The sequence below is a fragment of the Mustela erminea genome, chromosome 1 (assembly GCF_009829155.1).
Source record: "Mustela erminea isolate mMusErm1 chromosome 1, mMusErm1.Pri, whole genome shotgun sequence".
In the NCBI taxonomy this organism is placed as follows: Eukaryota; Metazoa; Chordata; class Mammalia; order Carnivora; family Mustelidae; genus Mustela; species Mustela erminea.
This window is the reverse complement of record NC_045614.1, coordinates 145,986,128-146,009,635: the sequence shown is the minus strand read 5'-3', so window position 1 is coordinate 146,009,635 and position 23,508 is coordinate 145,986,128. Positions and strand designations below refer to the sequence as shown.

At 36.9% G+C, this 23,508-nt stretch overlaps 1 protein-coding gene across 1 annotated transcript in view; it reads left to right on the top strand.

Moving 5' to 3' along the window:
* Positions 1–318: 318 nt before the first annotated feature.
* The window catches only part of AGTR1 (angiotensin II receptor type 1), a 47,402-nt gene continuing 24,212 nt past the window's right edge, over positions 319–23,508 (top strand). Inside the window, exons 1-2 of the mRNA XM_032346220.1 lie at positions 319–614; positions 10,474–10,556. The gene's annotated coding sequence lies outside the window, so the exon portion shown is untranslated. The remainder of the gene's footprint in view (positions 615–10,473; positions 10,557–23,508) is intronic.

Below are 23,508 nucleotides of genomic sequence, written 5' to 3'. Positions count from 1 at the left end.
ATGGTATCTATGACCCACCAGAGTATTGTCAAAGTTTGAGTTACAGGAAAGAGAAGTTCTCTAATTCCTCCTTAAAAAGTTTTCCAAGCTTAAAAAAAAAAAAAAAGTTGGCAAACATTTATCTCGGACCTGAACTGTTTCTCCTGTACCCCCAGCTCTCTCCCATTTCGCGACCCTCCCCAATGCAGAGTTCCAGCCACGTGCGCACAGATCTAAGAGGTGACCCTGGGGTAAGATCCTGGCACCCTCCCGCTTCCGTCAGCATCTGGAGGGGGAGGAGGTTGGGCCAAGAGGGTCTCCGGAGGCGGGGCGGAGGAGGAGAGAATGCAAAACAGTGCCTCGTCCCTGGAACCTCCTGAGCAGCAACGCCCCTCGCTATAAATTCAGAACTGCCTCATCGAGGATGATTCCAGCGCCTTTCAGCCAGGGCCCCAGGCAGTGGTGACAGGCAAGGGCTAGCAGCTCTGCCGTGCTAGGGCGGTGATTGATGGGGAGCAGTCCAAGCGAACCCCACGAGTGAGGTCGCACCCCCGGGACGCGGAAGCGGCGGGCGGAAGCCCCGCAACAGCGCTGCCAGCTTGCGGTCCGACGTGGGCTCGGCGCCCTAGGCGCGGGTGAGTCGACACCAAGTCCCATGCCGGGTTTGGGGGCTGCGAGGCGGGCCTGCTCAATTTTATGTCAAGGTGTCCTAACTGCGGGTGCTGTGTTGTTAGGCTCCCGGGGACGAAGGAGAGAGCTAGCTTAGTTCCGGCCGGCGCCCACCAGGAACGGGCTAGCCCTCCCCCAAATCAGGTGAGGGGCGCCAGGGTTACAGGGCACAATTTGAGACTGTGCCGCTGCGCGCCCCCAAAATTTCATTCTGATTTGACCAGACTCGTTTGAGTCCAAGCAAGAAATCTGCAGAACTGGGATGCAACCAAGTAAACTTTCTTCCTGGCTTCCTGGCTTTTAGCCAACTCGTGTCTTTTCACGGTAGCTTGAGAAAAAAGCCGGTATGACTCCGCGGGGCGTCCATTTAAAAGTTGTGCTATTTCTAAGGTGAAGTTTGGAGTGTCCCCAACCTCCCTTTCTGCTTCCCAGGCAACACCCCAGCACAGCGCATTTCCCCCTCACTCCTCCCTGCAAACTCTACTGGTGGGTCCTTGGAACTGGGCATAGCCCCCATCTGGAGCAAACTCTCCCACCTTCAGGTGTTCCCCGGGTGTCCTTTGATTCATTAGATTGGCAAGGGGGAGAAGCAGGGGAAGCTCCACACCCCAATCTCACAGCCCTGGCCAGTACGCGTTTGTAACTGAGGCAGGATTTTAAGAGAAAATCTTTTTGGCTCCCTTCCTCCACATCACCTACCTCGCATTTCATTCTTCAATCCTCTTAACTGTCCAGCCCAGTCTTCCTATACCTTCAGGCTGCTACTTCTCCCCAAGACCTCAGCAAGTCTTTCTCAAAGTGTCTCCTGTCCCGTTGTCTTTGGGCAGCTAGTAGAGACCCCGCTATTGAACCCTACTGGGGCTTCTTTACCTTTTCTTTATTTTCTGGTGGTGTATCAGAATTCCACTACTGGCCTTCAAAGTCCCCTCCTCTCAGTAAACATTCGGGTGTTCATTTTCTCTTGGGATCAAATTTGGGACTTAGCTACATTTATTTCTAGTGTCACTGAGAGAAAAGAAAGTAACAGTGAGGGATGAAAGAAATCTGGGATACTACTACTAAAAGAACTACTGTTCTTTTAAAACTTTGTTGAGCAACTTGTTTCTCCTAAAGGTATTTAGTCCCCAACATGACTCTCTTGGTAGACAGCATGTGAGTGTCCAGGATCCCGAGACATTTATTTCCTTTAGCATAAGTTGTAAGCTTTTTCTAAGTCCTCGCTAAGAAACTGCCTGCTTCCCTGTCTCTGTAGTGCTTCCCTAGCTCTAAAGGCTCCACACAGATAATCTCTATTCAGGCTGTGGTGGATTCTGCCACCTTCACAAGCAGACAGTGCGGGGGCAGGAAAGTTCCAGGAGCTGGGAATGGGGAGACCCACGTAAGTGGCTGTGTACTATTAGGAGAGTTATTTCACAACTCTGAACCTCAGGTCCCCGCCCTTAAGATTCCCTCCAGTAATAAAATTCCTTGATTCCTTTTGTTTCCTAGTTATTTGCTTAAAAAATAATAGTCGAAAATAACTATCCATTTAATCCATATTTGGGACCCTCAAAACCCTCTAAATAACTGTCCTGGTAAATTATCTATTCTGGAAAATCATTAAGTTTCCAGTGCTGGCTCCAAAAGTCCATCCCTACTCCCCCCCAGATTATGGCTGCCAGTTCCCATAACCTGGTTTATGGCTCAGGGAGTGTACCCACAGTTGCCAGGTCTCAGCATTTGATAAAGTTTCACAGTTATTACTGTCAATTCTGTCATCTCCTCTGTCTCTCCCCCCACTTTTTTTCCTGATTTCATTGTTCTTTGTGCCCATGATGAAGCCTCCTTAATGATGAAGCCTCCTTGATGAAGCCTCTGTGACCTTAAACTGAATCAAATTCTCCATCATCCAAGTCAGAAGAAAGCTTGTTTTCTTCCAGTGGTTCCGCTGATACCAAAGGAAGACTTATCTAAGATGTATAAAATATCTCTCAGTTCCTGTTGCTTCGGCAGTGCTCCCTATCCCAAGAGTTTCAAGCCTAAATCTTTCCTGTCACTCTTTACTTGTGGTTCAGTATTCAAAAACCAAACAATCTGAGGATTGTTCGGGTTTCTTACATTGTGTTTTTTCCCCCCTAGTTTCAGGTAAGAAGTGTGTGTGTGTGTGTGTGTGTATGTATATTTTTTTGTTTGTTGCTGCTGCTTATTACTGTTGTTGTTACTATCACTAATTATTTGCCCTATGCGGGGAGGGAAAATAGTGAAAGAAAATTTAATCTGCTACTTAACCAAAGCCCTGGTAAAATACTTAGCTGAGAGAAGTCTAAAACTAACAGCTTAAATGTATGATGCGTATTTTCTACAGTTTTATCTCTGCCACCACATCCTTTTCAAGCAAATAACAGATATGCTGTATTTTGTTTTCAGATTTGTTATAGAGACCTAGTCCCATAATATTTGCATGGTTTGACTGCCTGATGCAGGCTTCCAGCCTTTAGCCCCACACTCATTAGTTTACCTAGTGCTTTGTCTCCTCAGTCATGACTGGCCTATGCCAGAGAGTCTCCCGAGGAAGCGAGCAAATTAGAATTTTATTTAGATGTTTGAAGTAAATCCAAGTGTTCTAAAGAGTAATTAAGCTGTCTTAAAGACACACTGTGGCAAATAACAAATATAGAGCCAGACCAGCAAAATATGACAAAGCAGTCAAGGCCAGGTTAGGAAAGCTCTTCTCCCATTTTAAACCCATCACCACTGAAAAGTGCTATTATTTTTCTTCAAAATAGTTCTAAGCCTTCCCTTTGAAAACTGCCTAAAGTCACTGAATTACGTGGTTTGTGTTCCCTGTCATGTAATTACTTATTAAAATAGTATATCAAAGTTCACATAAGCAAAAGAAGTTTTGTTCCACTTCAAGCCTAAATTTAGCTGTCATTTTACATTTTTCTATTTTATTCATTATATGAACTTTAGCTACCAGAATTCAATTTCTTGATGACTTAATATATAAGCTATCTTAAATCGAGGAGTGTCCATAGGGATTTAATATCATTTTCAACTGATTTGAAAATGACTACCATTACCCTATTAAAGCTCTAAAACACATCCAAAATAAATCACAGCCAAAAACAAACAAACAACAACTAAGGAGCTATACATGAGCTATATATATATTTGCCAAATGTTTTATTAGTCAGTGGTCATTTTAATGACAAATTTGATAACTGGAAATAGAACATAAAGTATATATATAGAGATCATAGATATGACAATGAATCTTGTTATTAGTCATCATATTAACATTGAAAGTTCTGCTGATTTTTGATCCTCTGTAGCAAATGGTCACAAGGGAAAACAATTCCCATGAGTGTTAAAACCATCTTTTAAGTATTTCACTAACATAAGATTCACTATATGCTATAAATATTGTATGACTGCTGTATTTTACATTATTCTTACAGCTCAATTTAGAAGTTTTTGCTTTATTTATCTGGTTCCTAAATAGGTGCATCATCCAAATGTCTGAAGTAGAAATAAATGTCTAGAATTTGCCAGTGATTACTAGAGCTTCCTTCTTAAATCTAAGAATATTTTAAATTGTGTTACTAGTCTCACATTTAATTACTTTTCTAACATTTAATAGTTTAGAAAATGGGTGAAGAAGTGGGTATGCTTTGTTTTTCTTAACCGCACTATGCCTTCATATTCCAAGTCTTAAGTCTAAATGTCCTTAGAATTTAAAATCGTAGAATTAATAATCATTCAGTTTGGGTCAAGTTTTATATGATTTCTTGTTCAATTTATACACAAATAAGCTGTTTTACTCTTCACCAAATGATGTTAAAACTTATTTAGATTTAGATTAACTTTGAATGGTTAACTTCAGAGTGAGAATACTGGGGAACACATTATATGATTGTGTACTATTAAAAAGAGTTTATGATTGCTAATTTGCTCTCTATGATGTCTTTAGATATTTACCAATTAATATTAATCAAAGTTCTTTTATCCGCCTTGGAAAATGAAGAATTATATGTATGAAATGTATCAATAATAGTAGAAGATACTTACAGAGGAAATACTATAGATCTGAGTAATATTAGCTCCTTAAGAACACTGAAGTATAAAAATGGTCTTTGCCCTAGAGAGATGTTGGTCAAGCTAAGTACATATTTGGATATGAGACTCTCCAGGCATCTCAGTGACACTGGGGTGGGAAGCCATTTTTAAAACAAGCCTCCTTCTGTCCTCCTTTTCAGACCGGGTGGAACATCTAATGTGGTCACATTGTTTGATTCCAGCCACTTCCACAACTTTCTCTTTCTTAGGGGAGTATACCTCCTTTGATAATATATGCGCCACATCCAATGCTTCTTTGTATTCTATTACTAAATGCTCCTCAATTCACTTTCTTCTTGCTTGCTATTTGTTTTTAGCTAAAGCCATGGGAAATGTTAAGTACATTTTTCAGGTCCCTATATTTCTTTTCAAAGATTTTATTTATTTATTTGTCAGAGAGACAGATCACAAGAAGACAGAGAGGCAGGCAGAGAGAGAGAGAGGAGGAAGCAGGCCCCCTACTGAGCAGAGAGCCCGATGAGGGACTCGATCTCAGGACCCTGGGATCATGACCTGAGCCGAAGGCAGAGGCTTTAACCCACTGAGCCACCCAGGCGCCCAGGTCCCTATATTTTAGAAGAGATATGCTAGAAACCACTCTTCAAAGCTCATTTGAGTATAGTACCCTATTACACACAATAAAATGACTTGAAATTGATGCTTTACTCTTACTAATTGGGGAACTAACTATTAATACTATTTTTTTAGTCTAAAGCTGTAAAGGCAAGGGGAAAGTAGAGGAAAGAGTAAGAAAAGGAGAAACAGAATAAAAGTTGAAATGGCAAATCAGTGGTTCTTCAGGCTTTAGGGAAAGGGTAGGGCAAGCATATTATAATCACCTGGGAGGTATTTTTAAATCTATATATATTGTCCAAATTTTCCTTAATCCCATTGCCCCTACTGAGAACCACTGTACTATATATTAGGAGCAATAATCCACAATTACTTCAAGTGTCAAGGCAAAGATCAGCATCATGAGCATCATGTGGGAGCTTGTTAGAAATGCAGACTTTCAGACTCCGCCTAGACCTACTGAATAAGAATCTGCATTTTAACAAAATTCCCAGGTGGTTCAAACACACAATGAAGTTAGAAGAGTCCAAGTATACAGCACCTAGACCTTGTTTAGAATGATCAAAATTTAAAAAAAAAAAAAAAAAAAGAATGATCACCTAGGATGGTTCAGTCAGTAAAGGGTCTGCCTTGGGCTCAGGCCATTTCCCAGGGTTCTAGGATCCAGCGCCATCAGGCTTCCTGCTCAAGGCGGTGTTTCCTCTTCCCTCTGCCCCACCCCTCTCATGCTTGTGCACGCTCTCTAAAGTAACATTTTTACATAAAGCTCACATTTATTGAGCACAGATAATATGCCAAATACGTTCAGCCTTTAATACTGTTTTTATTTAATTCTCACAACATCCCTATGAAATAGGCATTGCTTTATCCTCATTTTGTAGATTGGGATACTGAGTAATAACAAGATAAGTAACTCACCCAAATGTGGTAACTGGTAAACACTTAAACACAGGAATTTTGATTCCTGTACTTTTAGCTGTCACCCCACATTGTCTACTCTACATTTGGCTGTCTCCTTTTTAAGGCCAACTAATTATTTGAGAATTTATTTAACATTATAATTTTAAATCAAGTGTTTCATAGAAAAAAAACAAGATTTTATTTGTAATATTTGTCTGTCATCTTACCTTTAAGTGTAATAATGAAGAATTCTAGAAATTCCTTCTTTAGTTGGAAAATAAATACTAAAACTATGACAGCTCATTATTTAAAAGTTAAGGTTTGCTATCTCTATGTTTTTTCATAACTTACCTAAAATTTATTCTTTTTCCCTTTTGGTGTTCTGATGCTATAGAAAAAAACTTTTCTCTTGAACAAGTGATTCCCTACCTACACAAACTATTCAGCCTTCCAACTGAAATTTTATATCCGTCTTTTAGCTTTAATATAAACAATTGTCTACAAGCATGGCTCATAAAACTAGTTGAATGTAGTTACTAGCTAGTCAGTCTGCAAGCAAATGGTGACTTCTTTTAAGCCAGTGACTCCCCAAATGATTGAGTCTCTGAACAATTTCTCCTAGTGCATGTAGATTCTCTGAGAGATGTCAGCTGGATCTGGCCAAAAGCCTGTTGTTCTGACAGGGGCTTACTGACATTGGTCAAAAGACATAAATGAGTCTGGGTTCCCTGTGATCATGTTTGAGTGGAGAGGTGTGTCAACAGTACTGAGTATCTACAATTTTCCCAGCGACAGAGGGACATCATTGGGAGATAGAACTTCCCCAGCTGCTTATATCTGGAAGTTTAGGCAGCACTAACACTACATTATCTAATTCATAACTTATGGCTTAGGATACAGTCAACACAGGGCTGCCATAACGCCAAGTTGTAGGGGCCTAGCAGGGTGGTAGTGCCTCGGAGACATACTGCACACAGCAGCAGAATTTCTTAGAGCTAATAAATGATAAAGTACCAATGATTCTCTTATGACCTGCTGGTCTCAACAAGACCAAACATTTGTGACTGCCATTGCACAGAATCCATACCAGGTTTTCTTCTAAATAAATTGAAAAACATGGGATTTCTTCTACAAAATTCATATATTTATACTTTCATTATCACATACATTTTTCTTCACTTTTTGACCCAAACTCTTCTCATTAATCCAATTCAAATGCATTTTACATGCTTCTAAATCTGTGTAATACACCACTAGAACAAGAATGTTCCATAAGCCCAGCTGTAGTAATTTTCTGTGCAAATGATGTCACTTCACATAAAACACATTGTACCCTGATGGATCCCAGCCCTTAACCTTCACACAGTTAAATGCTGCCACTTTATCAGGAATGGAAAAGTATCTGATGTGATTCCTACGTAATGATTTCTTGAATGTGTTCTGGCATTTAATCAACTAGGTTAATAGAATAAATTTTTAAAAGAAACACAAATCTTTTCTTTTTTAAGTTCTTATTAGGTTAAGCTATATGATGGGACATTATATAGTCATTTTTACATATTTAATATTTAATGGCAAGGAAAGATAATCATAAGTGAACAAAGCAAAACATAAATCACAAGTGTGATTCAGCTTGTGTGTGTGTGTGTTCGACAGATTCTTGTCAAGTTGACATTATGGCCTTACTTGGGTCTTTAGTGTTCTAATGAAAATAATTATATTAGCATTGATGTATGGTTAAATTCACTGATATACTTTTTAAATGTCTGCATCTTTGTAGACCAGATAAGACTAGGAAAAATATATAACAGATCTTAAAAGCTTTGGAGAGTTATTAAGATCAAGGCTAAGATCAAAAGTGACTTTTTTTTTCCTTTTTTTTTTTTTGGTATAGATTTCAGATCTTTAGACAACTGCTACTAACTCTGTAGAAAATGATACTGGAAAATCCAACCCTTTCTGATTTTTTTCCTCTAAGATACACTAGAGCCTTACAGAAGTTCACAAGGTTCATACCAAGGTGGTATTTTTTTAAGAGAAATAATCTTATGGGAAATGTCTTATTGCTATAACAAAAAAAACCACTGAAATTCAGGGATAAAAAGAGATTCTTGTAATGCCAAAATCATTCCAAATAAGAATGTTATAGTAAAGTTGGTATATATTGTGGTTTAAAAAGTAATCTGTAATATGCCTATTGTCTTCTTGAATAACTCTTCAGCTTTAAAAAAATTTCTTACTTAAAAATGTCCTGTAGGGCACCTGGGTGGCTCAGTGGGTTAAAGCCACTGCCTTCAGCTGGGATATGATCTTAGGGTCCTGGGATTGAGCCCTACATCGGGCTCTCCGCTCAGCTGGGAGCCTGCTTCCTCCTCCTCTCTCTGCCTGCCTCTCTGTCTACTTGTGATCTCTGTCTGTCAAATAAATAAATAAAATCTTAAAAAAAAATCCCCCAAATCCATAACGGAAAATATTGGTTAATTTAGCTACATAAAAAAATTAAAATCATTATATGTAAAAAGGACAATAAACAAAGTCAAAAGATAAACAGGAACTTGAGAAAGCTATTTGCCACACATTACATGTTAAATGCTAGTTTTCCCAACATAGCATAAGCTCTTCTTTTTTTTTTTTTTAGAGATTTTATTTATTTATTTGACAGAGATCACAAGTAGGCAGAGAGGCAGGCAGAGACAGAGGAAAGGAAGCAGACTCCCTGCTGAGCAGAGATGCAGTGCTCTATCCCAGGACTCTGGGATCAAGACCTGAAGGCTTTAACCCACTGAGCCACCCAAGCACCCCAGTATAAGCTCTTTAAAATGAGAAACAGTGAAAAACCCAATTGAAAAATGAGCAAAGGCCATTACTGGGCAAACTAGTAGAAGAATAACTACAAATGATAAGAAAACAAAAAGCTCAACCTCATTCATAACTAAAGAAATGCAAATCAAGACAAATATATACTTTATATTTATCACCCTGAGAAAAAAATTTGAGATTTTATAAAAGCCAGATTTTTAGCATCATATAACCTTTATAGAGGACATTTTTAAATATCTCTCAAAAACATGGATTATACTATTTGCTTCAACAATAATTTTAAACTTTTCTAATGATACATAGTTTAAAAAATGCATATGTATAAACAGGATCATTCAGGCATGTTCTTAAGCAGCCAAAAAGGGAAACTGAAAAAAGGAAGACCGTAAGGCCCATTAACAGGGGGCTGGCTGAATAAATCATCATGTGTCAGTGCAATGAACAAAATATTGTATAGTCATCAAAATAAATGAGGCAGATGTATATATACAGTATAGAGAGTTCTAGCCATATTAAATTTAACAAAAAGGCAAAAAGCAGAATAGTATGATGTGTAAAATGAAAAAAAAATGTGGATATACACATTTGTATGCATATGTATGCTTTTTTAAAAGTCCTAAAAAATATGGGGCGCCTGGATGGCTCAGTGGGTTAAAGCCTCTGCTTTCGGCTCGGGTCCTGATCCCAGGGTCCTGGGATCGAGCCCCGCTGCTTGGCAGGGAGCCTGCTTCCTCCTCTCTCTCTGCCTGCTTTTCCGCCTACTTGTAATCTCTGTCTGTCAAATAAATAAATAAAATCTTAAAAAAAAAATAAGATACATTTGAAACAGTTAGTAGTAAGTACCTCTAGGAAGTGGATCTGAGACATGAGACATGAGTTAGGAGACACAAACTTTTATTTTTATACTCTTTTTATAACTTGACATTTATACCACAAGATGTGTCACTACAGTGAAAAATAAAAACAGACATACAAAAAAAAACCAGATCTCTTAAAAAGATTTATTTTCAGTTCTGGTACAATCACACTTATATAGGTTTATATTCAAAAGAATCATTTATCAAAGTTTAACTGTAGATTCATAAGTATCTAATCTATTATGAGATTTCTTATATTACTAGTTATGTCTACAGAAGTGTCTTAGAATAAGATTTTATTTTACCCAAAAACATTGTTTTTCTCCTCTAGTATGTATCTACAAGGGTATGGGGAACATGTTGACTATAACCAGGAAGAAGATGAAATCCCACATAACAGACTGCCACTTTGTGCAGCCTAACTCTACATAAGGACAAACATATCCTTGATATGGACCAGAGAGTTTCATTCCCTTCAAAAACACATTTAAGATGTAGTGTTAATATTTACTCTATCAACTAAAAAATGAAAATCTGACCATATTCAGTGAATCTCATTACTCTTTTCTCTTTTCAGGTTGAATATATGATAAATTGGTCTAAAATGGCTGAGCTTTCATCTGACTAGACGTAGAAGCCATCCCAGAAGTTCTGATCCAGGTAAAATATCTTATACCTATAGCACTGCATCTGTCAGTGGTTTTTCTCTAATGTGTCAATGGTGGAGGTAGCACAAGAAGCCACACACATCATTGTCTAATGACAGAAACAGAGGAAGCAGAAAAGAATGAAATTCCAGTCTTATCTCATCCCTTATATGCAGCTTTAGAACATACATATTTATATAATTTTAAATGTAAACAATGTTAAAATTACCATGATATTCATCTGTTAATGTAAACCATGTGAGAGATTTGTAACCCCTTGACAAGGATCTCCTTGTGGCCATTGGTGGATTGTTCTTCATACTCTGCAGAGCTTTCAGAGAACCAGGAAGGAAATGATGGTGTTCTCTCCTCAGCCACCCAATGGGGGGGTTGGGCTCTATGAAGCACTCACTTCCAGAAGCACATGTCCAAAGACCATATGTCCAAGGACCATAAACCTTAAAACTTGACCTGCTCACCTTCAGAAAATCCAGATGTCTCTGAGTCTCATTCTTATAAAAGTTTCCCCTACTCCAGTAAGATATAGGCAAAAAGGGCAATGTGGAATTGGAGGCAAAGTACCCTTTAATACCCATATAGTCTAGCCCCCTAGTAGGCATGAATCCCATGGAGACATGCAGCTGGGCATTACACTCCGAGCCCAAGAGGACAGCGTGGGTAATCAGAGACTGCTCCGTCCATCCACTTCCTGTCATATTGCTCTACCTGATTATTTTTCATAAAAAGACTCCTGTATCTTCCAGATCAAAAGATATTTTTCTCCTCACAAAAACAGCTCAAGGAACAAGCCCTCAATCTCCTAAATTAACAGGGGAGACACTCCATAGTCCCCCCAGAGAGAATAAAGAGAGTAGCTTGTCCTCTTCTCAATATATTGTGATTACATTTTATCAAAGCAGAAGACAGGACAGGTGCTGGGTGGGCAGACAAATGTTAGAGGTGATTTTATTTTTCTTTGCTTCATTGGCAAATGGGAAACAGTTGCTGGAAGGCACTCCATGGTGGTATTAGGAAACTATTTAGGATTGCTTTAATCTTGGAGACAAAAATAGAAACATTCTACAGAGTTCTGTCACTGGAAATCTTTAGGTTGGGGGGTTTTTTGTTTGTTTGTTTTGTTTTGTTTTATTTTGTTTTTGAGGTATAGTTAAGCTTAGAAAGCTGGGCTCTACGTGTTTTCAGCAAAAATCCAGCTCTAGAAAAAGTATGTTGAAATATATGTCCTAAATAGGAAACTTTATTTTATATCCTAAGAGTTCTGAACAGAACTGTTTGTCCATAATACTCCATCAGCCTTATAACAGAAAAAGCAAGACAGTAATCCAGGGGAGTTCCTGATGGAAATGATTCTATGAACAGCCTCCCTTCTCTTGTTTTGGAAGCCCTCAGTTTCTAACAGTCACATATTTGTAGCAAAACTTTCAAAATAATATGATGTTTTCCTTACAAATAACAAAACAGTGAAAAAAAAACCACTATAAAATCTTCAACTTTCTCAAACCATTAAGTTATAGATGAATAGGCAAAGCATGCTTACTTCAAAGAAGTTATTTTTTGTTTGTTAAAGTACTAATGCTATACTAATTCTGCCACTGACTAGCAACTTTGCCTTTGGTTTCTTGTAAAATAATCTCCAAGACCCCCACCCAATCCATAGGCACTCTACTGAAATACAAAAGGTGTGTTTAGAGTTTCTGAACATTGCAGTGCCCGTTTTACCAACTTACAACTAAAGAACTCTGACCTCTTATTGATTTAAACCAGTAATGTGTAAACAGCATTTCAGAGCTTGTTTTATAGGACCAAAAGAATTTAAGTTGAAATCTATTTAGGAAAAATAAGGAAAACAGGACATTTAAAAGAATAAATAAAGACCACATTCACTGGCTTAAAATCTGTAGATTTGCACTGACCAGTATGGTAGTCATGTGCCATGTATGGCTATTCAAATGTAAATATAAATCAGTTATGATAAAATGAAATTAAAAATTCAGTTCCTCAGTTATGTTAGCCACATTTCAAGAAAAGACACATATAATTAGTGGCTATACTGTTGGACAGGACAGATTTACAACATTTGTATCATAGAAAATTCTAGATACAAATTCTAGATACAACATTTGTATCATAGAAAATTTGTTTATTGCTATAAACAACTTACTAATAATTGCAGTGGATTTCCATTGTTACTTGGTAAGAAATTTTTATGGTCTTTTAAACTTACTGGGAAATTTGAAAGTATTTTTTAAATTCTAATTTTCTCAGCTATAGGTTATCTAATATATAATTCTCATAGTAATTTTCTCTTTTTCTTATTTACTTGCATATTAAAATACATGGTGTTAAGTATCTTATTTACTCTCCTAAGGTTAGAGGCTCTTGTTTTCTTAAAAATCATGAGAAGAGGTACATGCAATTTTATTGAACTAATATATAGCTGTTGGGTATTTTTACCTCTATCATTGACATCCCCAAGTAAACAAAACTAGAAAATAAGTGGGATCATTTCTAAAGACCCACATTTTTTTTTTGTTCTTTATATTCTGTGAGGTTTTTTTTACTGCAATGATAGATATGCCTCAATTATACTGAGGTAACTACAGATGACTTAACATTTTTTCAGAAATTGGAGAGCCATGCAAAATAAGTATTAGATGACTTATTTTTTTCTCTTTTTCTAGAAATGCACAAGATATTAGGAGTCTCTATTTTTGTTTCCAAATTATTCGTATCACAGAGAACAGTACTTTGTTTTTAATTGTTAATTAATGTAATCACCACGTGTTATTGTATATTCTTAAAGTTCTTAGTCACCATGTCACCATTTCTCCACTAGTATTGATCCCATTATTAAAATGTCAGTCTCAATTACTTTCCAGTCACTTATACCTAGTAATTCAATTACATTTGGTTCCTAGACTAATGGTTGTGTGTTACACAAGGCAAAAAATTAAAAATGAATTTGTCTTTGAGTCATCGAAGCATCAAGAATTTGAAATAGCTATATAACTAAAAGGAAAGCATGTAAATATCTCGGCTGTATTCCCTTTACACATTATTAGTATTATTTTTCAATAAATGCATATATAATAGAAGTTAGCACCTAGTTTGGGATTATCAAGTATGAATCCTTGAGTCTTACCAATGGAAAAAAAAAAAAGGCAAAGTACAGGTTATTCATTTGAGGAGTGGTTCTTGCAATAAAGAAAAACACAGATTTCTTTACAGAGTAACAGGTTTACTCCAAAGAACCTATTATCCATAGTATATCTACGGAAACACTGTTCTTAGGCTTGAAAAATAGAGCTAGATATGCTTAGCACATAACTGACCATATAAGAGACTCAAATTTAGGTTACTGTTTAGATTTTTAATAATTAAAAGAGTTCAGAGAATTAGCACCAAAATGTGGAGGCTTTGTTTTGCTGGCAGAGAAAACTTTTGACTAGTACCAAAAATACTATAACTAGTCCTTCCTTTTAAGACTTTTAAGAAGATTTAGACATTTAGGAATCATTTTTTAAATTCCAGAAAGGTGTAAGATATTTTAGAAATGTAATAACACAGCACAGATATGATGAAAGGTGGTTATCTGGAACTAGGTCTTGGGCACATTTCCAGAACTTAAATTCTAGGGAGCCCTGGGACAACAGGAACAATGTCATACTGCAAGTCCAAAATCCAGTCAGGAACAGCGTTTCTCCTCCTCCTCTCACCCAGGCAAGGCCAAAATACATCTATACACAGCATGGGTCACCATACAAAGCAAATAGAGCTGCTATAGATTAAAAGAGGCAGTGGGTAAAGGCTAGACCCTGAACCTTGGCTTCTCAGTGATACTCCCACATTAAAGAGGAAGAACAAAATGGGCATTTCACTTGCTTCTGGTCCCTCTAGTATGGTCAGTGTACAGAGCAGGAGGATAAAACAATTGTCTTAACAGTGTAAAGCAGAAAGTTCAAACTGCTTTGGCAGTGTGAAAGCAATGCAAATTTGACTCACTAAGGACAACAGCTTCTCATGTGATATATATAATACTAATAGGTTGGCCATATTTTGTTCAACTCCAAACCATTAATGAATGCTCATATCCATTTTACATAGAACATATCTATACACAGTGGAACAAATAGGGAATGGCCGTATTTGTGAGAACTGTTGCCCACAACACATGAGCTTCGTGGGACAACTGAAGTAGTAGTAAGCTCCTCTTGGATTTCTGCTAGAATTTAGACTTAGAGGATGAGTTATACAGAACTTACCACCTGAATTAAAGAGTGAGAAATAGAGTATAAACCAATTAAGGGAAAGAAAATCATATTATGAATAAAACAATAAATGTCAATTAATTAAAGCTTTTATTTTAGCTTCCTTAAGATAATATGACAAATTTAACAGACCTAATTCAACATCTTAAAATGAAGAGATCTAGGTAACCTATTTTATGATTTTTATCTTCTTTGGAAGATGTTTAACATCTTTAATTTTCATATTTAATCAGTTTTGTTTCTGTTTTTAGTTTCTGTGGTGTCGCTACCCATCAACTCATATTGGTTGAGTGTGTGTGTGTGTGTGTGTGTGTGTGTGTGTATCCCAGGAGAAAGTAATTCTGCAATCCTCCTCAGCAATTCATTTTAACAATTAAGAACCCTTAAGCTAAATAGAATAATTCAATTCACAGGAAACTTTTATTCAATATGTATAATTAGTTTTAGTTAACTTTATTAATGAAATGTCGCAAATCAATTAGGTTTGCAATAATCAGATGCTGAGGACCCAAGAGGGGCTATATCTCTCACAAGAGGGGAAGGTGATATACAATTTAGTTGGGAAGCAAATGTAATTAGATTTGATCAGTTGAGTATTCCTGTCCTTATGTAGATTCGGGCACATACCCAGACCTGTGTATATAGTTAAAAAGAAGTAGAAGAAACAATGTGACTTGGAAAAAGTCTTCATGGTCCTCTCAGCCACATACTGATAGCTGAAGTGGACCTTTGAAACCATGGGTAGACTCATTTTCTTCAGACAGTGCTATCTTTTAAATTTATTTTTCAAATCCAAATGCCTGTAAGTAGGGCAGTATATATAAACTCTCCTGTTTATCACAGACCCCATTGTTACCTAATACCTTAAATAGGGTACTTCACACATTTATTTAACTGCTCAAATCCTGATGACATTTCAGTTTAAAACTATTGTGATCTAAAAGTTGGTTACTGAGTGGGTATTGGTTAATCCTAAAATTTCTTCCTCAGACTCTAAAATAAAAATATCAAATAAAATGCATGACAGTAAGAATCCTTCTGAATGAGAATGATGTTAAAAACAAGCTATTCCTGACATTGGGGAGGGTATGTGCTTTGGTGAGTGCTGTGAAGTGTGTAAACCTGGTGATTCACAGACCTGTACCCCTGGGGATAAAAATATATGTTTATAAAAAATACAAAAATTTAAAATTAAAAAAAAAATAGTTTAGTTTACTAAGTCCTTTTACCTTATAAATTACAGTGTGTAGGTAATCCTGATTTTCATCCTGTTCAAAAACATGTTTGGGGGAAAGTAAAACTTTCTAAAATTTTCTAAAATTTCAGAATTCTTTTTTTGAATGTAATGTGTCAACTTAATTTTAAAAGGAAAGAAAAATACAGCTAAGGTGAGAGATAAATCAAGCAATCATTATTCTCTCAGTTTGTAAGTTTTGAAACTCAAGAGGACAATATTTACAGGGGATCATAATTCACTTAAGGTGGGTGTTTCTATTTTAACCACATATACACAACCATTAAGACCAGAACTTCAAATGAGGTGGGTCCTTGATGAATCTTCATTTGGACTGTTCTCACGGAGGATGAATGTTCTAATGCCTTCCTTCGGTGTCTATGGTTTGGCACATAGAAATCCTTGAAGACTTTGGATAAGAAGAAATTAGATATTCTACATAAGATTGTTAAGATCAAGTCTGAATTAACTTTGTGGTTCAAATGCTACCATGAAACAAAAATGTAAAGTTATTTTCGAAAAGGTATATCTTCTGTAATTTCAGTGAATTGGATAAACTGTAGGTAGATACAAGCAATAGAATGACTTTAAGTTTTAATATTTATGGTGTAGGGAGCTTTGTGACAATACTTGCAGGGTGAATAATATATTTAAGATTAGTTAATGATAAATGGTATGCCATTAATCTCTCACCGAATAAGTATAATTCTTTTTACTTAGTTTTGGAGAAAATTTGCCAGTGGTTTATCCCTGGCAGTTAGCTGACAGAACTTTAAAATTAGATAACCATTGATGTGTGTGTGGGGTGTGTGTGTGTGTGTGTGATTATCCATATATTTATTTATACAGGGCATTTTGTCTTTTCCCTAAGCATTCTTTTTCCTTATCTTACTTTGTTTTGGATAATTTGAGTGTCTAGTAGTGCAACAGCACTATTTTAATAAAATCTGAGGTGGAATAATGTTCAAAAAAAAAAAAAAACAAGCTATTCCTATTTAGGGCTGTGGTTTGCAACAAATTCTGCTTTGATTCACTGAGTATTTCTGTCAGATACCTACATGTCAGGCACTATTCTCAGTCCCGAGGACAAAGTGTGAGCAGCAGACAAAAACCCCTGGCCTCAGAGAACTTATATTCTAGTGCATGTAGACAGAAAAACAATCGAGTAAAAAATGCAATATGTTGCATGACATGGAAAATGGAGATAGAAATGAGAGGGGGAGGAAGGAAAGCCTCCTTAGTAAGAAGGAAGGAACGCTGTGGACATCTGGGGAAAGAGTCCTCTAGGCAGAAGCAAAGCATAAAGCAAAAGCAAAGGCCCTAGGCAGGACTATGCCAGCAAATTCAAGACACAGCAAATAGCCCAAATCCTTAGAAACCACAAAAGAAGAATGTATAACGAAAGAGAAATCAAGTTATTGAAGGATAGCAGGACTAACAGGTAGAAACTGGAGACTTTAAGAATGGATACTAGGAGAAGAAACAAATGGAACTTTAAACCTAAATGATTTAAAGACCTAAAATGCTTTGAAATGTACTGAAATGTTTCCATTTATGTTTATATTTTTAAAAGAAGTCAGGTCTGTGATTCTATCCCCAGTAGTTGGTTCTGTGGCTATAACTTGAACTCTAAATATTAAAAATGTGCATTTGATGTCCGTTCCTCCTGGACACCAACTGATTTGTTTGGGGCCTTTGGTATATTTCAAAAATTCTTTGCCAATCACTGACCTGTAATCCCTGGTCTCTGGGCCTGAAAGTAAAACTCAAGTAATAAAGACTTGGGGATATATAACCTGGCCTTTAAATTATTTTTAGTGAAAGTTTTGCCATCTTAGACAAATATACCAGTGAACTTAACACTGGTGAACTTAACAAATTCCAGGGATACTAACAAATGTAAAATGATTTTATATATTAGTTATCCTATTTCAATTATTTTATCTCCAAGCCCAATAAAAAGAAAATTCTAAATAAAAAGATACATTTGGGATTGTAACTGTGGCATTCATCCACATATAATAAGGAAGAAAATTACTTAATAAAAATTTTCAAATTCAACCAATGCTACAAATGTAGGATAGTCTGAATGAGAAGGAATAGCCCTGACTTTGCATTATATTTTAGTGGTGGTGTTTTCTCATAATCCCCATGCTTTTTTCCTGTCCTGCTATTCTACAAGATTTCCTAATGAGGATTAGGGAACAAGTGTATTTAACAATCTGTATTTGCAGGTTGGAAACAAGAAAATGAAGACTAATAGTTTCTCTCCTGCTAATTTGATTTTCTACAGCTCCTCTCCTACTAGCACAGGCAAAAGACTTAGTTACTATTTCTAGCAGATGGGCCAAGGAAAAGACAAGCATCTGTGATGTCATGCTTCCCTCAAATGGGCCAGCTGCCCTACAGGCCTCCATTAAAGACTTCCCCAAGAGTAATAAATGAGAAGTGATCATGAACAGAATAAGATAAAAAAAAAAAAAAAAAAAGCAACTTCCTTTATTATAGAAAAGCAATACTCAGTGCCTGGTTAACAATGCTACCATAAATATTTTTGTACATTTCTTTTGCAATGTCTAGAGTTTTAGGGTATGTACTTAGAAGTGGAAATGGTGATTTGATTTCCAAAGTGGTGGTAATATAAGGAGATTCCTGGGAATGGGGTTGTACTGAGTTGACAGAAAGATGTAGGGGTTCAGTCCTTAACTGCCAATGTGTGACTGGCTCTCTAAACTGAAATATGACCCCAAAAGAACTTTTTCTGGTATACTTCCAGGTCCTAAGGCTAGTTAATAGTACAAACGGTTATTTATTGATAATTATACAGGAATTTATTTCCTAGTACCCCACATATCAATGACATCCCATAAAATCAGCCTGCCAAGGAACTAGAACATTTTGAGTACACAACACACAACTTTAAATGAGAGGTTTTCCTTTTCTCACATAAAAACATGAAAGTCGGTTTGAACTGATCTGGACTTCTGTCCAGGTGAGTGCCTCTGATTTCAGAAAGCATGTACCTCTTTTGTAACTCCAGCGTGTCCTTGGAAATTGCTGCATAAAGGCCAAACTGCCAAGTCTAGTCCTTCTCTGAGGAAAACCTTTTTAGTTGTATGTCAGTAGCTGGTCTTTGTTCTCTTCAGTGCTCATTGCAAAATACAGCAGTTCTAATTCTAAATCCTAATAGTATTGAGAAGACAAGTTGAGTTAAAATAATGCCTGTAATTTAATCAGTATTCGGTCCCCACTAAAAAGCTAGTTAGTCACAGCTTCCTTCCCAATCCCTCTCCCCAGATTTCTCTCCTGAAAGGAGATACTTACTATACCTCATTTTAGGGAATACAAACTTTCCTCAGTTGCTAGGGTTAGAGGAATGAAAGATATGAAAATAGTATTTTAAGCACGATCACATATTTCTTTCCATTCTTGGAGGTTCAACAGATTCTTAATTTCAGTTTTTTTAACTTCCCTGAAAATAATTTGTCTCTACTTACCTACTATTTCAATGCATTATTTTATCTTCTTAATCTGGTAGACTCACAAATTTCAGTCATCATCCAGATCAGAAAAAAATAAGTGAGATGTAAAGCATCTAAATGGCAAATCTTCTCACTCAAAAAGCTAAAAATTAAAAAAATATCTCAAATCCAGGAATGAATTATCCTTGAAATTCTCCCAACTTGGAGTTTAGGGTTTTTTGGGTTTTTTTAAATATTTTATTTATTTATTTGACAGACAGAGACCACAAGTAGGCAGAGAGGCAGGCAGAGAGGAGGAAGCAGGCTCCCCGCTGAGCAGAAAGCCCAACTTCGTGGGGCTTGATCCGAGGACACTGGGATCATGACCTGAGCTGAAGGCAGAGGCTTTAACCCACTGAGCCACCCAGGTGCCCCTTGGAGTTTAGTTTTAAGGGTAAAAACTTGGGAGATCAGTTTGGGAAGCAACCATGCCAGGTACTGTTTGATATACATAATCTTAACTTCCCACAACACTTAGGAAGTACTATGATGTTACAATAGTATTATATTGTTATTTCATGTTATTTTATTATATTTATAAATGTAGACACATAGCAGCAGAAAAAATAATGCCCATTAACTGGACACTTACTGAATCAGGCATTGAGTCAGTCACTTCATCTGCATTTTCTTACTTAATCCACCAAAAAGCAAGCAAACAAACAAACCCTATAGGCAAAGTTCTCTTGTTGGTTTCATTTTTTTTTTCATGGACACTGAGCCTAAAGGGTCCACTTTGCTAACCAACGTCAGGACCAGAACTAGAATTTGGGACTGACTCCAACACCCTGGTTCTGATCATTTCTTTTCCAGATGTAACCCATCAAGTTCTCCAGAGCCTGATAACTTCCTGCTGATGCTTTTAATTAACTGCTGCACCATCAGCATTTTTTACCATATATGTATATAAGTGAACACCTTGTTAATATTTGCTTATATGGATATAGGGTGCAAGTTTAAGCTAGCATCATTGTGTATAGTAGGAGAGTCCAGAGCTCTGAAAGGAATGCTGAAGATAGGGTAAAGCAAATATTTTTGTCACATTTCAGTGAGAAAACTGTTAATTCATATGCCACCAGCCAGACACAAAAATGCAACAGGAAATGAAGAAAAAAAGTAGCTACTTTAAATAATGCGGTATGTTGTACAAATTAGTGCACTGTGAATTAGTTTCCTTCTTCTCTGGAATTGATCATTTGGATTATGTAGGCAAGCAGTGTAAGACATTACTAAAATTATCATTGAATCCTAGCTTTGAGATCTATGGAAGACACTAGGCAATTTGCCTGAGAAAACACTTTTTATAAAAGGATAGGGATGGGTTATTTCCCTCTCTGTTAAATATTAGCCTTTGAAATGAACCTAGCTGATCTGCTAAATAACACTTACAAATTGTTATGCTTTAATAAAGTGACAGACTGAGAGAGAAGTCACACTAGACCCGCTTATGCTTCTAGAAGCAGTACAGGCCAGAAACATTAAGCAATAATGCCTTTTAAAAGAAGGGAGCCTCTTAGCATTACACCTTGCCTGGCAACACAGGTAGCCACTTACTCCAAATGCAGACATAATTACAATCTATGAAAATCTAGCATCAGAATCCCAAACCCCTGGTGCAATACACAGTAAATTATGGCTTTTATGCCTGTAATATTTTCCACCATTCTTTTTAAATATGTGAATATATGAGCGTGTTGTATTTCAGGGAGCCTTGCTCTATAAGGCTGTAGAAAGGTTTTACTGTTATCATTCGGGTATCTTGTAAACAGGACACCTCATTTTTAGATTTCTGGAAGGTTCAGAGCCTGCAGTGCTACTGGCAGAGGGCAGGCCTAAATTCGCTACTCCTAATAAAAAAATCTCTCTGCAAACATGGAACACAGTGAAAACTTGAGGGACCCAAGGTGTAGGTGCCACTAACAATCATCACTCCAATTACAGCTTTAACCATGCAAACCTGGGCTCATTCGTTGGTTTATAAAATTACAGCAGAGCCTTATAAAGTAAGTGTAAAAGAACATTCATTTTTAATCTAATCTTGGATGACCAATAAAAGAAAAATCTTATATTAAAACCCTCACAAAAGTTGTAAAATCGGTGTCTTGAAACTGAGAATAACTTGTCGAAAGAGAAAAATAAATGCTTTAAAATCTAAAGTTAAAAAACACAGACATCTTAAAGTAAATCAAGGAAATAACTATTTTGCAGAAAATAAATTTTGTTCCTGTGATTTGTGACTAGCCATTGAGTTTTGAGCTTGAGTATGAAGCTGTGCTCAGCTGTATAGTGGAAATAGCAGGGGAAACAGGTTCTTCTGCTTCATTTCCTAAAGCGTGGTGATTTTTTATTCCCAGGTGTTATGTCTTAAAAAGATCTTAAATCTTAAAAAACAGAAATAGATTTTGAAATTGAGAGCTCAAAGTTTCAGCTAGTTGGGTATGATTTTTAAAATAGGTAATACAGACCTCTAGTGGTTGAACAGTTAAAGCCTCAGCAAGGAAAAGAAATTGTGAGGCAAGTGCAGGCATTTTAAGGAGAATTTTTTAAAAGGATGAAGAGGAAGGGGGTGGGGGAGAGGAGGGGGATGGGATGGGGAGGAGGGGGAGGAGGAGGGGGAGGGGGAGAAGAAGAAGAAAGAATAGTTACTAGTTAAAATCACTCACATTACAAAATTCACATATTTCACACAAGAAAAGGTAAGCATGTGCTTCAAGGAAATGTGAAGCACCTGCCATCTTCACCGTGCTCCTTGATTCTCCTAAAATAAGCAAGGACCTTCCCACCAAAGTTCCGGCAAGAAATCTGGATCTGTATTGATTTTCATCCAAAAGATCAACATCCAGTTCATCTACTATATGAATGGATCTGACAGATATTTGTGTTATGTGAAACAGATTTCTTCTCCTTGGTACACAGTTCTGCCTCGTTGAGACTCTTCTAAATTCCTCATGAAAGCGCTCCCCAAGAAAATGCAACAGACCCTCACACAGCTGAAGCTTACCTGTCCTGTTCCCCAGTCCCTCTAAGGACAGCCCCACGCCACCAGAGTGGGCTGAGTGACTGGGGCCCTCTCCAGTCTACAGGAAGGGCAAACTGTTGGGTCCATGCACAAGCTTAAGTGATTACTAAATGTCCATCTAGACTAGGTTTCTAAACTTGAATGAATGTACAGCGCCTGAAGAGTCTTGTTGAAATGCAGATTCTGGCTCAGTAGGTGAGAATGGTGCCCGAGATTGCTTTACCAGTAAGCTTCCCAGTGTTGTTAATGTGGCTTATCCCGGGCCAGCTGGGAGTAGCAAGGAAACTCTGTAACATCTCTATCTTTTTTAATTACACTTTTATTTTTACTGATTTCTTTATTTGTTAATGGCATCTCTTAAAATTTAATTTTTGAATTTACTTGACTATATGTATGTATCACTGGGAACCTGTTACTCAAGTTTTGTAAAGATGATCTTAAACTTTAAAAATAGATTCAGTGTCATCTGTTTCGCCTGGTGAGTTCATGGTGATTATGAGCACCTCTCTAAGCACTTGCGGCCGTCAGGCAATTGTAGCCACAGTTAAGTATCTGATCAGCCATACTGGGACAGTGGGCGAGATCAGGTTTTGTGCGTGTTGAAAAACTAAGGTCCCAAAGTAACCTCCACACCATAAAATCAAGCGGAATAAAAAGCAAAAGCTGAAACTGTAAGAGTCAACAGATCAAAGTAGAATATGGAAAAATATATTTTTCATACAAAATGTATTATAATTCCATCATCTAAATAATTTCCTATTATAGCATATTGTCAACCTTAATTTTGAAATCCATAATTTTAGAACTTATGTCACTGAGTAGTCTTTAAAAGCCTCTTGCAAACTTTTAACATCTAGTTTCAAATCAAAAATAATATATTAACAAGCTGTAGCATGGAGGGA